At 44.7% G+C, this 15,970-nt stretch overlaps 1 protein-coding gene across 2 annotated transcripts in view; it reads left to right on the top strand.

Moving 5' to 3' along the window:
* The window catches only part of CDK2AP2 (cyclin dependent kinase 2 associated protein 2), a 185,046-nt gene that overhangs the window by 166,958 nt on the left and 2,118 nt on the right, over positions 1-15,970 (top strand). The window lies entirely within an intron of this gene.

Here is a 15,970-nt window from a genome sequence, read left to right as displayed (position 1 = left end):
CAACTCGCCTCTGTGCCCATTTATAATTGCACATAATTGTTCGTTGAAGCCCTACAAAGGAAAACGTGCCATCTGCAGCAATCCAGCTGAAAAGTTCGTTGTGTGATCATTATTACGATCAAGGTACATGAGGTACCCACCCCCTTCCAAGATGTCCGACTGATTTCGGCATCCATCCCTCGGTGCGCAGCCAGGCTCCTAAGCCTCTGCTGATTGGCCATCGAACCGACAACCTCAGCCATTGGTGACCGGCAGGCGAAGCCGGCCCACATTCAGGAAGGCCCACGAAAGAAGGCTTACTTCCTGTCCCTAGCCTGTCCATGCCTGACCAGCCGTCAGCCAGAACCCCTGCAAGTCGCCTACGAACATCCTGTGCTCACTTGGCATGACGCACATAAGGTACATTATCCCCTGACTATCGAGCGCTCTCACGCCCACGGCCCCCACGACCGTGCCTAAGTGCACACCTCCTTGACTCAATGGGTACCCAGCTCTTAGCAGTTCAAGCTGACTCCTATTTGCAAGCCCGATAGTTGATGTTTTCATGTGCTCCACATTGTAGCGCACATTCTGATTTAAACTTCGTATAACCTACCCATGTACTGTTAGCTCTGCATAGCCTACCTTTGGTCATCCCGCTTAAATTACATTGCCTGTATGTGCCCTACCTACTGCAACCTTATATATAGGTATACTCATTCCTAGCACTAACTCTAAATCTAGGTGTACCCTGAGTGCTCATGCATTTTAGCCTGATTGCTCATGCATTTTAGCCATATCCTGAATTTTGAATCTAGGTGTACCCTGATTGCTCATGCATTTTAGCCATATCCTGAATTTTGAATCTAGATGTACCCTGGTTGCTCATGCATTTTAGCCATATCCTGAATTTTGAATCTATGTGTACCCTGATTGCTCATGCATTTTAGCCATACCCTTGAATTTTGAATCTAGGTGTATGTTGAATGTAGGTGTACCGTGTACCGTGCTTGTACAGGCATTTCAGCCCTACTACTAATCTTGAATCTAAGTGTACCCTGCTTGCACTTGCATCTTAGCCCCTAACTGAATCCTAAAGCTAGGTGAACCTGCCTGTTCATGCATTCTTAGCACAGACCCTAACCTACATCTAGCGTGACTGCTTAAATTGACAAACCCACTCTAGACCACTACTATGTATGTTCCACTAGTTTACACAGTTCTACTTAGAACTATCCTCCACCTGAACTCATCTCACAACATGAACCACCTAGCTCAACCGCACAATCAGCCATCTCCTGGTTACGTACCTCCGGAGCTAGCCAACATGCCCATCAAACCATGCAGCCTCCAACAGCGGAACCTTAGACTCTGCGCCAGACTCCCAAGAATTTATGACCCACTAGCCAATAGCCAACCTGCCACTAATCGCAATATGCACTCTCTGCTTACCACCCCTCCACATACACTTAACACTGGCCAACACCGACTACAACTCAACAGTCGCATCCTTAGAGACGGCACCTCCAAATGCAAACACAAAGCCCAACCGCCCTCTGACCCACCCGCCATCTCTGGAATAAAAGGCGCCCTACTAAATGCCTGCTCCATGGTAGCCCATGCCACGGAAACAGCGGACTTAATCCAAAATGAATAATTGGACTTCCTGGCCATCACGGAATCCTGGCTCCATCCCGCAGCAGGACCAGCCATCATGCTAGCTACCCCTGACAACTACACACTCATACGTATGGATTGTACCGCATCTAGAGGCGGCGGCCTGGCTATAATTGTCAAAAACAACCTAACCCTTAGATTATCCTCACCCCTCAAAACCAACTCATGTGAATCCCTCACAGCTAAACTCACCATTGCAAATAATCAAACTATCATCATCCACCTGATATATCGCCCTCCAGGCCCCATAGGCTCCTTCGAGGAAGATCTCACGAACCTTCTTTCGGATAACCTAAAAAATCCCACTCAAAGACTGATCCTAGGCGACTTCAACCTTGGATTTAATGACCCACGAGACCCCAATGCCTTACAAATCAGCAACACCCTGGAGGAACTAGGATTCCACCAAAAGATTACAGCGCCCACACACATCAAAGGAAGGACCCTTGATTGGATTGCCGTTCACAACTACCCAATCACTATGACATCCATAATGCCCCAGCTATGGTCCGACCACCATCTGGTATCCTTTACCTTAGAAGTTACCACACCCTTGAACAACAGCACCCTAGCGCCCACTGAACCCACTAGAAACAAAAAAAATATAACCCCTGAAAATCTCATCCCCCTTCATTCTCCCCACCTTAAATTCCATTTCAGATCAGTCTGACCCAGCCTCTATGGTAGAAAGGTACAATGACGCGCCTCTTTGGACATTATCGCACCACTAAAAATCAGGAAGAGCAAACCCCGCCAACACCTAAATACTTGGTTCACAACCCTTTTAAAGGACATCAGACAAAAGAAACAAATAATAAAGCCAAATCTAACACAAAAGAACTGTTCACCATCCTGAAGGAAATAGAATCCCCTACCGAAGTCCCCGATTCCTGCCTTAAGGACATGCACTGGTGCACAGGCATCCAAAACGCCCTTGCCAACAAAGTTTCTATGCTTCAAGCGAAGATCAAGAACAAAAAAGTGTCCATAACTGCCCTAAACACTGTTAACAGAGGCTCCTCATCCAAGACCACCACTAACCCACCACCACCGACTCGGAAACTACTGGACACACCCTCCTTCTACTTTCACAAAGTTCCACCAAAGAAGTTGAGAAAGTCATCCTCACCCTCAAACCCTCCAATTGTTAGGTTGACCCTTGTCCAGCCCAAATTATAAAAGACGCTGCCCGCGAACTTTCCCCTTTTATTACCAAACTCATAAACGCCTCTTTCACATCAGGTACCATACCCAGCAACCTGAAACATTCCTGGGTCCTACCCCTCCTCAAAAAGCAAACCTTGGACCCCTCCGTTCCAACCAATTACCGCCCTATAACCACGGTACCGTTCCTATTGAAAATTCTAGACAAAGTGGCCTACCAACAAATTCATTCAACACCACCTGGAATCAAACCACCTCCTAGGAGTCCGACAGTCCGGTTTCAGACCACAGCATAGTACCGAAACCGCACTCCTAGACCTTAAAGCTCAAATAGATTTACTAAGACAATGGCACAACCTCACTTTTACTACTACTTGACCTGTCTGCGTCTTTCGATTTAGTTGACCATGCAATCATCTGAGCACGGCAGCCTGCTTCTCACAGGAAGCTGTCGCATGGATCGAGTCTTTCCTGGACAACAGGACTATGCGCGTCTTCTCCCCCCTAGCAACCGCTGACCCCGCACCCATTACTTGCGGCATACCCCAAGGATCCTGCGTATCGCCCACCCTCTATAATATCTTCACAAAGCCCCTTTTCGATGATCTAGACGGTCTTGGTATCACCTACACTAACTATGCAGACGATACTCGGATCCTCATCCCGTTGACGGGGGATTATGACAAGGATTTGGCCTTTGTGAACAGAGTCTAATTCATCATCCAGGCATGGATGGCCGCTCATGGTCTATGCCTGAATGATGACAAAACCGAACTCCTCATTCTAGGCACCTCCTCCAATATCAAAAAACTAGGCACTAAATACGACTCCTTCATAATTGATAATAACACCATTACTTTAGCTAAAGTGGTTAAAACCCTTGGTTTTTATATAGACTCCATGCTTACCTTTGGCAAACAAGTGAATTCCATGGCCTCAGCCATCTCTTATACCTGCAAGCTAATAAGAGCAGCCAAGCCCTTCCTGTCACCTAATAACTGCGTCACCATAGCAAGAGCACTAATCCTCTTAAAACTAGATTACTGCAACGCCCTTTACATAGGTAGTAATCAATACATCACCTCCAAAATTCAAACTTTCAAAATAACGCCCTAAGAGCCGCCCTAAACTTCCCGAAAAATGCCCACATATCAGACCTTAGGAGATCCACCAACTGGCTCTCTACTAAAGAAAAAATCCGCCGCAAAACAGCCTCCCTCACACATAAATGCCTTAACCGGGCAGCCCCACAATACCTCACAGACAGATTCACCAGACAGACAGCCTCTCGCCCCTTACGAAAAGCCAACTCCAACCTACTGCTAGTACCCAGATTTAAATGTACCAAATCTGGCGGGAGCAGCTTCGCTGTCAAAGCGGCACAACTGTGGAACTCACTTCCAACCGATCTAAGAGAAGACCTCCCTTACCAGCAATTCAGATCCAAACTTGTCCATTGGCTAAAAGACCACGATGTGTAACCCAAGCTCACAACATTTGGGATCTTATGTATATTTTGTATATTCGTTCGGTTCTATTTATCTGTCATTGCTGCATTTTTTGTAAATTTGCTGTACATACTTTCATGATTCTTTGACACTGCATATCTACAGCATTGTAACAATAAGCTGTATTCCATGATTATATGCACCATGTAACCTAAGTTGAACAACCCTCTTTCTGCCTTTGCGCCTGTATACCCTTGGGTCTGGTTGCGCAGTATAAATAAATAAACAAACAAACGTTGCTGGATACCATTCTAAAGTGAAGATGTTGGGTGGGGGTGTTGGTTAAAGCAAGGGGCGGTGAAGGGAGCTCGCGTTTGTGTAAAGGGATAGGATGGGGTGGGGTTGGGACTTGGGAACAGGTAGGAAGGGGGACTTGGGAGGGTGCTGCCCACCCCTCACGTAAATGAAAAAAATATTAGACAAATTTAGGTTGGAGAATGACTAGTCTTGTTATACCATGAAAGTCCACTAGATGACACTACATGACAGATAAACAATATACAATGGAAACGTTTAAACAATGTTTTTCGTAACATTATTAATGTTTCGGTTGTCATGTTAAATGCTGTTTCTCCAGCGGTTTAATTAAGCAATAATCCCCGAGTAGGGCCGGTGGGCATTAACGTTTAATGTAATGCCCCTAGGCATATACATAAAAATGTTCTTTATTCGTAAGAAATAATCTGCAGCCAATTTCCCAGAATCGATAAAGGATCTTTTATTTGCCATCCTATTTTTATTTTTTCTCATTTCATCCTTTATTCTTTTCTACCGGTCTTGTCGTTCTGGCAGGAGGCTAAGCAGTTTTTCCAGCTACTTGTAAGCTCCTTACCCAGGCTGAATAATGTAGAGGGCTCTGTTCTTTGGAGCTCCAGGGCAGTCCTATACGGTAGTCTTAAACTGTTTGAATGATCATCTTTTTTTATGTTTTGTTTTGACCACCTGGTCTGTTCCATTTTCATTTCAGGCATCTGTGCCAGCTGTACGCCTTATGCAGAGCTTTTAAATTGCGATATTGTTATATTTCTCGACCTGCAGTCATTTTTCTATTATCATCCCATTCTCGACGGTTGATTCCTGTCCCACCTCCGACCGCTAATAACAGAAATTCCACAGCTGGTGCTCAGGTCGGTGCTGCCGACCACGTGGCCGGGCCCCCTGTCCTGCCTATGCAGTTGGGAGCGTGGGGTCTGGCTGGCCATATTCTTTTCAAGAATGTCTTTCCTTTTCCCCTCTCTTTGTCCCTTTTGGTTTTGTTGTCGCTGTTAAATTCCTCAGCTATGGACAGGACACCATTTAGATTTTGCCCTCCCTGTAAGGGAAAATTCCCATGGAAAGACGAGCACGGTCGGTGCAATAAGTGTCTTCCCCCTCGATCACAACGAGGCGGCCTGTAAGCTCCTACATCCTAAGACTGTTAAGGAGCGTTGAGTAAAGCAGTGGGTGGCCTACACAATGTCGCAGGCCGAGAGTAGTTCCCAGTCTCCCCCCCTCCCCCCCCCCGCCGAATGTGACGAGATTAGCGACGACCAAGACTCCACTTCAGACGCCATTGGCCTTGCATCTGAGCGTACTCACTCCGCGACATCCATCCCCGGTTTGCACGACGAGAGTCAGACTATGGGGAATGTACATCCCGGCGACAGGGACGCACCCGATACCCATACAAAGCACACAACCCCCGGTTCTGCCTCGGCGGTTCAGTCGAAGCGCTCCAAAGCGCCAACGGGTACGTCGGATAGTTCAGCGGCACCCGCTGATTCCTGTGATTGGCAGCCCTCCCCACAACCAGCACCAAAAGCCACGCAGACGTCGAGACGCCTCAGAAAAGAGCGCTGATGCCGTAGAAGACCCCGGTTGTACCAAAATCTACGGCTCAACAGTCTACGCAGCCCAAAAACCTCCCTATAATGCCGAATATCAGCGAGGGTATCGCTATGGTCCTTTTGGCGGTGAAACAGAAGGAACAGGCTAGGGACGCGTCGAAAGACATGTCGAAATGCCAGGAGCAACAGAAAGATTACTCAGTCCTTTGTCTTAATGTAAGACTCTAGTTGAGAAATCTCGATGTTCTAGGGAGGAGGATCATCAGTAAGTGCACTTTCCTCCTCTAGACCCCTCTGGTTCCTCATCATGGACCAGAGAGAAGTTTGAGGGGTGCATGAACAGGCTGGAAAAGTTTGTTGAATCTTCTGAAAGGGTTGCTCCTAAGAGGCCTTGTGAAGAGAGCCCATATACACCTGTGGCCAAGTTTCAGAGGACTTCTGATCCACCTCATGAGGAGGAGGTGTTTGACATCACTGATGAAGTTCATATTGATCCATATTTACAGGATGATGATCCATTTATGCATACTTTCATATTTCAATGTTGCAGGCACACAGAAAATACCTAAAGTTCATGATAGAGAACAAATACCATCAGTTCAGAGTACTTCTCTTCGGGATTGTCTCAGCCCCAAGGGTATTTACAAAGGTACTGGCAGTTGCAGCAGCACATCTGCACAGGCAATCTATTCCAGTTTATCCTTATCTCGTCGACTGGCTCATAACAGGGGACTCCTACGAAACATGCCTGTCGGACACTCAAAAGACGATAGACCTCTTATTCAATCTGGGATTTTCCATAAACGGGAACAAATCTAGCCTAGACCCAGTCAAGTTGAGCAGTTTCTGGGAGCTCTGATTCGGACAGAAGATGGCCTTGTCTTCCCCACCATTGAGAGGGTTCAAAACATGCTGTTTCAGATCCCTTAATATGTAGCCAGTCGAGAGGTGACGGTATGCAAGGCAATGCGACTGTTAGGAATGATGGCGTCCTGCATTTACTTGGTTCCTCACGCACGTTTGCGCATGCGTCCCATGCAAGAGTGGCTCCACAGCCAGTGGTGTCAGGCCAGTGGACAATGGGATGATCTAGTGGTTGTCTTGGCAGCCCTCGTTCTCTTTCTGCAGTGGTGGTCGACGGAAAACCTCTTGAGGGGAAAGTCCTTCACCAACCCGCAGTAGAAGCCACACTCACCTCTCACAGGGTGGGGGGGCTCACCTGTTTCTGCAGACAGCGCACAGCGTTTTGTCCTCATCGGTAGCATCCAACCACATAAAGCTGTTGGAGCTGTTAGCCGTATTCAAAGCACTGAAAGCCTTTCAGACACAGTTGCAGGGGAAGACGGTCCTGATCTTCAGGCAGCACCACAGCCATGACTACCTGAACAAGCAAGGGGGCACTCCCTCTCCAGGGCTGTCCAAACTGTCCCAGAGAATTTGAAAATGGGCTCTCAAACACAAGATGTTCCTGTTGTCCCAACATGTTTCAGGGGAACTCGATCTTCTGGCGGACGTGCTCAGCAGAGGCTACCCACTGTCGTTAGAGTATGAATGGCGACTACACGAAGACATTGTCTCCAATGTTTTCGCAGAGATCGACTCTGGAGAGCGCACAATCCCAAGATTACGCCTCCAGGTACCCCCAGAACCGATCCAGGGGGAATGGTCTCTGGATAACATAGTCAAGGAAATGGGTTAACACTCCTCCTGTCCCCCTCCCCGACTCCCCTACTCAATAAGATTGTGCGCAAGATGCACCAGGAACCAGTCACCATGCTATTGGTGGCCCAGATGTGGGCCTGCTAATCCTGGTTCTCTCATCTGATCTGATGGAGCTTTCTCTCTCCTCCAATGAAACTGCATGCATGGACATACTTAGGGAGGCAAGAAAACCTAACACCCGATATTGCTACTCCAGTAAATGGAAGCGCTTTGTCATCTGGTGCAATTCCAGGAGCATCAATCCCATTGACTGCTTACCTACCCATATTGTGTTGTACCTGACTCACTTACTAGACTCGGGCCTAGTTATTAATTCCCTGAAGGTTCACTTAGCTACACTCTCAGCCTACACTACGTCCCAACAAAAGGTGTTGTGGTGGAAGATACCAGTTAAGGCTTTCATGGAAGGGGTTAAAAGGATTCATCCCCCCCCATTTCTAACCCGGCTCCCGGATGGGACCTAAATGTGGTATTGACTAGACTTATGGGGTCTCCTTTTGAGCCTATGCATAAAGCAAGTCTCAAAGCTCTTACCTACAAGACCGCCTTCCTAGTGGCTATCCATTTGCAAAGCTGCAACCTGGAGTTCTGTACACACCTTTACACAACACTATTGCCAAGACACTCATTCTAGGTCTGACTCACAGGTGGGACAAGCAGTACTAGGACATCTTTTTACTACTGTTCCCTCACATCCCACCTCCAGGTACTGCTCGCTAGTCTATGCACAGCATGTGACTCTAAGCAGATTAACAAGCATCAGAAGACATGCATTACTTGCCGTAAAAGTATTTCTGATGATTGTATCTGCTTAGATTCACATGCGCCCCCCCTTCCTGCCCGCTCAGATGGAAGAAACATAGACATATTACTACTATTCTCTCTTTTTTGTACTCACTCACGATAGACATAAGGCTCCCTCACGGCAGAAAAAATATAATCGGAGGGACCTCGACACGTGAGGGATTTTGGGTACACTACACATCACGGATAGTGTTACAGGCACGCTCATGTCGACGTCCCTTTCGATCCTCAAAAGACAAGATACAATACTCTGCGGTTACCACTAGATGTCTGACTATATGCACAGCATGTGAATCTAAGTAGATAAAATCACCAGAAATGCTTTTACGGTAAGTAATGCATGTCTTATAATAGTGTTAGTTACTCCCTGACTCATTGTGTGAGCGCCTGGTATCACTCCCTCTACTCTTGAGGTTTGAATTGTAGAACATGGTGCACAATAGTCCTAATGGCAACACCTAGCATTGTTTAAGTTGGGCATCTGGTCATGCACCATTATCCAAATGTGTCCCCTTTTGTAAAAATGGAAGTTGAAGAGGGCATTTAATATTTAGGTCCCTCGTTAGGATGACTGGAGCGTTTTTAAACACAGTTGCCCAACATTTCAACAATTCCACCACTATATTTGATTTGGTCTGGGCTCTCCCCTGGTAAGTAAGTAATGTTTATCAGTAGCAGCTTGCCACTGGAAGTGTACTTTACACCGCCAATAGATATTGGTTTGATTTACAAGGTGCGTGTAAAAATGCACGAAGGCTACTTTTTTATTTAATTTGTTTACAAGTATTAATATTGCCGTCCACCCCAAACCCCCAGATCTGGCTTTAGCACACTTAATAGCGTGTTAAGAAGGGCAGTCATCCCTTTTATACTGGGTGTTTTGCACAGCCATACCCCTTGAAGCATGACTATCAAAATCGGTATCCAGTTATATAGAATTTCTTTTAAGTCTGCAATCTACATGTGCGTGTATATGTATCTGTAGGAGTAGCGAGCTTACAGGTTGGACGCATGGGGTAGTGGGGAGAGGTATGGGGGGGGGGGGTGGGAGGGTGTTCCCATAACAAAATAATTTGGAATTCGGGTTAACCAAAACTAATTGACCAAACTGCATACTTTCAAAGTTTTGTACACAATGTAGAACCAAGGGTATCCCTGTTTTGTAATGGTTGTTTATGCCCCGTATGTTCCGTTACTTTATAAGCTCTATAGCATTTTTAGGGAGGAGGACAGAAACGGAAGGCTGAAGAGTTGCCACTAGCCAACGGCCAATCATTCCTATCGTCCTGCTCTCCCTTCTGATCATGCCCCATCAGCGTCACAGATCTAATGCGTTCTCCGTGCCATTTGCAATACATTTTCAGGAGTTCTCGGTTTATTTCTTAACATAATCTTTTATTATTCATATTATTGTCCCGTTCTATCATATTCAGCGTTTCTATAGACAAGGGTTCAGCTAAAATAATGTCCTATCCTAATCGAAACTCATGCCATGTTTCATTGCCATGTTCTAAAATGGTGATATCGGACTTGTCACTTTACTTTCTGAATGTTTGTATGATGTATAAATTGTACCAGATCACCTCGTAGCACTCACCAAACAATTGCAGAAGTAGTCAAAAAGAAGTGTACGCCGGTGCAAGAAGTAACATAATTTTATTCAGGGCCCAGACGCAGCTGGGACAGCAGATTCAAACAGTACGCGGAACAGAACTGCCTGGAAAGGCTATGTCAAAGAAATGCCCTTGAAGTTAAATCTTTTATACACAGTAAAATAATTTGCATTCATGATCGTGTGACATAGAAACAATCAACCCACACAGAAATGATTGGTTCTTGCACTTTGAACCCCTATAGAACTTTTTACATTACACTGGATCATTGGGTCCAAGAACCTTCCCACATGCCCTCAATTACAATTCTGTGACGTCACAATCCACCCCCAATTCCCACAACGATATGATTGAAACATTCGAGACACCAGTGGAACTTTATTACTCTGCCCAGGTCACCTCTTCCTGTCTCCCATGGGAACGGCTATTCATCACAACCTCATCAGAGCCTTGACCCACAAAAAAACGTTTAAATGATTGTTGCATATTGGGAACATACTAACCCTCTTCCCAGGGAAAATGGTCTGCGTGTGATTTGAAACTGCTGTGGGACTTGCCGGCCTCTCTAGAAAATCACTTTTCATAAATGATTTTGAATTATAAAATGGTCATATATTCCTTTATCACTGGCAAACCTTGTGCGCTCTAATCAGTTCACCTTGAAAAATAACCTCTGTGGGCTTCTCAGTACACTTGGTGAGAGATTGCATGCTATGTGCTAATGATCCGTCTGCGGTGGCCTTTGCGCAAATGAAATGCTCTGACATGTTAAAAACAAAGCAGGCTTTTGCGGCTTATTCTACCACTAAGTTTAATTCTATTTGCCTGTGGGTCAGGATTTATGGATTCGTTTTAAGCTTTTAATTTTGCATATATGAGAAAGGGCCCCCTCCACTTTTAGGGTGCTACTCTCTCAGCTGATAAGTGCGTTCCTACATACCGCGCTGGACTTGCATTTTTATTACATCCAAATTAGTTCATCAACCGGTATTAAGGCCTGCATTTTGTGTAGTACATTCGATATATGGTCCCTGTTTAGGGGTGCAGATTCTTTGTCTGGAAAATGAGTCTTTTAATATAACATTTCGAGATTTCTTTTCCTAAGCAATTTTCCAAAGTTATTTGCCATGGGAGGGTTGATAGGGGGGGGTTTGGTATGTGTGTGTGTATCTCTACTTCGGGGGTCTGCAACCTTTAGCTCTTTAGATTTTTTGGGCTACAACTACGATCAGCACTACCAAGCCTAGTCAATGATGGGTGATCATGTGAGTCATAGTCCAAAACATCTGGAGAGCTGCAGGTTGCAGACCCTTGATATATATGTATATTTCTACAGCCAACAGCATAAGTGACAGTCATCATTTTTTTTTATCAAGTCTGCTCACGCTCCTCGCACAGCAAATAGACCACCCGGCTCGAATCACAACTCATCCGCAAAGAGGCTTCAAATACCCCCACAATTCTCCAATTTCGCAAATCTCTTAACATGGCTCTTTTAACAACCCCTGACCAAGGAGGTATCCTCTATCCTGCCCACCCTTAACTCCCTACCTGACAACATGGATCCTAGCCTCCTAGATGAAGAGTATAACAAAGCTATGAACACAACTCTCGATAATATCACCCCGCTAAAACTCAGAAATGGTAAACCCAAAAGCCACCTCAACAACTGGTTTACTCCCAATCTAAAAAACCTAAGGCTAGACAAAAGAAAATGCAAAACTGCCTGGAAACCTCATCCCACCGTAGAAAACAAACTAAAGTTAACTAAAATGTCATCCCAATACAAGAAGGATAGACTCTTGGCCAAACAAGAAACCTACAATACCAGAATTATGCAAGAAAATTCTAGTATGAAGGAGCTCTTCGCGATTCCATAAGAATTAGAAAATCCTATCATATCCCAAGACAACTGTGTCAAAGACAAAACATGGTGTTCTGATATCCAGCATGCGTTAGCCAACAAAGTGTCTAACCTTCAAAGCAAAATAGCACTAAGGAAAGCCTCACTAACTGCTACCACACCACCACCCAACAAAACAATTCCACCTAAAATCAAACATGTCACCCAATTTCACTTCTCCAAAGTCTGCATTATAGAGGTTGAGAAAGTTATATTGGGTCTCAAACCATCTAACTGTAAATGCGACCAATCCCCAGCACAACTTATCAAGGATGCTGCTAGGGATGTAGCACCTTTCATTACCAAACTTTCAATGCTTCCTTTATATCCGGCACAATACCTAGCAATCTTGGGTGCTCCCACTCCTTAAAAAAACAAACGCTAGACCCTTCCATACAGACTAACTACAGGCCCATCACCACTGTGCCATTCCTGTTGAAAATCGTAGACAAGGTAGCATATATCCAAATCCAGAACTTCCTAGAACTCAACCAACTCTTAGGCTCTCGTCAATCTGGTTTCCGGCCACTACAGAGCACAGAAACAGCACTCATTGATCTTAAAGCCCAAATGGACAAATTTAGAGACAATGGAAAACTTGCATTAATCCTCCTCCTGGACCTGTCGGCGGCTTTCGACTTGGTGAATCACAACGTCTTATATAGCCACCTGGATTCAGCTGCCCATTTCTCCAGCGAGGCTATAGCGTGGATACAATCCTTCCTCAGCGACCGAACCATGAGGGTCTTCTCGCCATCTGCAGCTGCGGAACGCATCTCCATCACTTGCATGGTGCCCCAGGGCTCATGTGTTTCTCCAACCATGTATAATATATTCACCAAGCCCCTGTTTGATGATTTGGACCGTCTGGGTATCACCTAAACTAATTATGCAGTTGATACCCAGATTCTCCTACCACTTACTGGGGACCATAGCAAGGATTTAGTAATGGTGAATAGAATTTACAGCATCGTTCAGACATGGATGGCCACTCGCAGCCTCTGTTTGAACAATGATAAAACAGAGCTTCTCATCCTGGGATCTGCATCTCTTCTCACCAGACTTGCCACGAATTACTCCTCATCATTGATGGGAACCTTATTAAGGTTGCCAAGGAAGTAAAAACATTAGGTTTTTACTTGGACTCCACCTTAGCATCCACTAAATAGGTATACGCCCAAGCATCCTCGACAGCATACACATGCAAAGTAATTAGAGCTGGCAAACATTTCCTCTCATCCAACAGCTGTATGACCTTAGCTAGAGACCTCATTATATCTAAACTAGATTACTGTAATGCCCTATACATTTGAGCTAATAAATACATTACTAACAAAATACAGATACTCCAAAACAACGCTCTTGGAACTGCACTCAGTATTTCTAGGAAAGAACATATTTCTGAAACAAGAAGGAAATACAAGTGGCTATCCATACATGAGAAAATCAAACTAAAAACAGCTTCTCTCATCCATAAAAGCCTAAACAACAAAGCACCACAATACCTAATAATAGAAAGATTTTCTAGAAAAACATCTACTAGACCTACGAGACTAGTTAACTCTAACTGCCTTCAGGTGCCTTCGCTTTAAACTATCCACTATTGGGGGCGCCAGTTTCCCAGTCAAAGCAGCTCAACTGTGGAACTCACTACTTACCACACTCAGAATGCACCAAACCTTTACCAAATTTAGGCAAAATCTGATTATATGACTCCTAGAGAATGATGATAAAGGAACCTGCAGAACTTAACCATACTTGTAAATAACTGTACATCCTTCTGTATATAGACTGTCTATATTTTTCCTTACTACTGTCTACTGTATGTACTTATACACTAATAACTGCTAGATTATATGTTTTGCCATTACTTTGTAACTAATGTAACCTGTGTACCAATCTGTATGACTTCTTACTGTCTGCACCCTGATACCCTTGGGTCTGGCGCACATAATAAATATTAAACAAACAAACGAGGTCTAATTCCAATCGACGCACATACCAACGCACGGAATTTAACAGTACTGCACTACTGTTAAAAGCTTCCAGCTCAAATGCCGGCTACCCATACTCTGTACAGCGCTCTGCTGCTCCCTAGCTAGGTCAGCGCTTTCAACAATAAAATAAAGAAATATAAAAAAAAAATAACAAGACTTGTGGTCTCCTTGTTTACAGGGACAATGTGATGTTTCACAATCTGACTATTGCTTATTCACATGTTCATTTTCTACTTCTTGGTAATCTGTATACACTGTAGATGATACATTTGAACCGTTGTTATCCAGCATAATTTGGCTACTATCTGGTTTCTCAAGATAGAAATACTAAGCCATAAAGATTGTAGGTCTCTCAGTTTTGGGGATTGTTGAACTCTTTATTCGCCTATTTCTCTTTCCCTAATGTTGCACATTCAGATCATTATTACGATGGTTGACAGTTATTAGTTGTATCACTTGTTATTAAGGGACCTTTTTTTTGAGTGTCCGTTTTCACTTTTACCCGGACTGGTTTTTTTACGCTGTGCCCTCTTCTGTTTACCGAATGTGGTTTTTATTCCTTGCATTGGATCGATGGTTGCTATCTTTCCTTTTATAGTTTGGTCTCTGGGTTGTAACTTTTCGTGAGACATGGTTTCTGTAAGCAGATGTAATGTCATATTCATTTTGTCTTGTTATTGCAGTGTTTCCTTCCTGCCATGAATTTGAGGGGGTAACTGAATTAGATGTGACCTGTAGTAGACTGATGCAGTGGTGTGACATGGCTGGGTGTTGAAGGGAGAGATTGCGCATAGGGATGGATGTTGAGAGAATAAGCATGAGAACACTGAAGGTCCCTTCTCACCCTGTGGATTACGGTTCCCGGTTGAACATGTAGTCTTTTCCTGACAGACTAAGTAGAGTGTGTTTGCAAAGGAAGTGCCAGATGGTTCCCGAAGTCGAAGAGACTACTGTCACCCGTAGCAATGCTTCTGCTGCACAAGTTGTGGGAAATTCACTTAACTAGCAATAGGTTTGTGAGATCAATCTGTAATGTGCATAAACTGGTGGCACCCTCAGGCAAGTGTTTATTCATTGGGTTTCTCCTGGCTTCCAACATGCGCTGTGGTGGATATAAACGAAGTGTTTACCGATATTCAAGAAGGCTGGGAAAGGACTGCTACGGAGATTGGTGCAGCCTAACTAAAAACATCTGTGGTGACTAGCAAGGGTTGTGGAGGGGCTGATGTGTTACACAGCTGGATCAAGAGTGGTTTGTTTACCTTGATGGCATAATATTTCCGTGCCAGATGGTGACATAAAAAGCTGGCACGTTGGGTTGCGTGACATAAGGGGTGTGCATGGAAGAGTCCTCCAGCAGAGCAGTGTGGTTTTTTTGGTGAGCTGCTGGTTTGTGGTTACACTGTTCAGTTTTCTGATGGTGTTAAAGTCGCAGGATTTTCCTTTTCTCTTTTATTTCATTCAGATCATGTTCTGTTGCGGGTGTAATTGTACGAATTTGAGTGCAAGGTGGTGAGAAGGGACTTCATCATTGAGGAGTACAAACATTCGGTCGTTCAATGCCCTAAACCCCTACCACACTCCAATTCACCTTAGCTCTGGGAAAGCAGTCATTCATTTTCCAGGCTTAATTTTCTCATTTTTAAAGATAAGGCATGGTGGATCTCTGTGGGCAGGTCACATAAGGAGTATGGGGTAAGAACAGGTACATTTTTCTAGCGGATGTTCTGTGGTGTGTACTTATATAATTGAAGCACAATGTCAGTACATTTTTTAG

Source organism: Ambystoma mexicanum, chromosome 12, assembly GCF_040938575.1.
Source record: "Ambystoma mexicanum isolate Mex_15411 chromosome 12, UKY_AmexF1_1, whole genome shotgun sequence".
Classification (NCBI taxonomy): domain Eukaryota; kingdom Metazoa; phylum Chordata; class Amphibia; order Caudata; family Ambystomatidae; genus Ambystoma; species Ambystoma mexicanum.
This window is presented reverse-complemented; position numbering and strand designations above follow the sequence as displayed.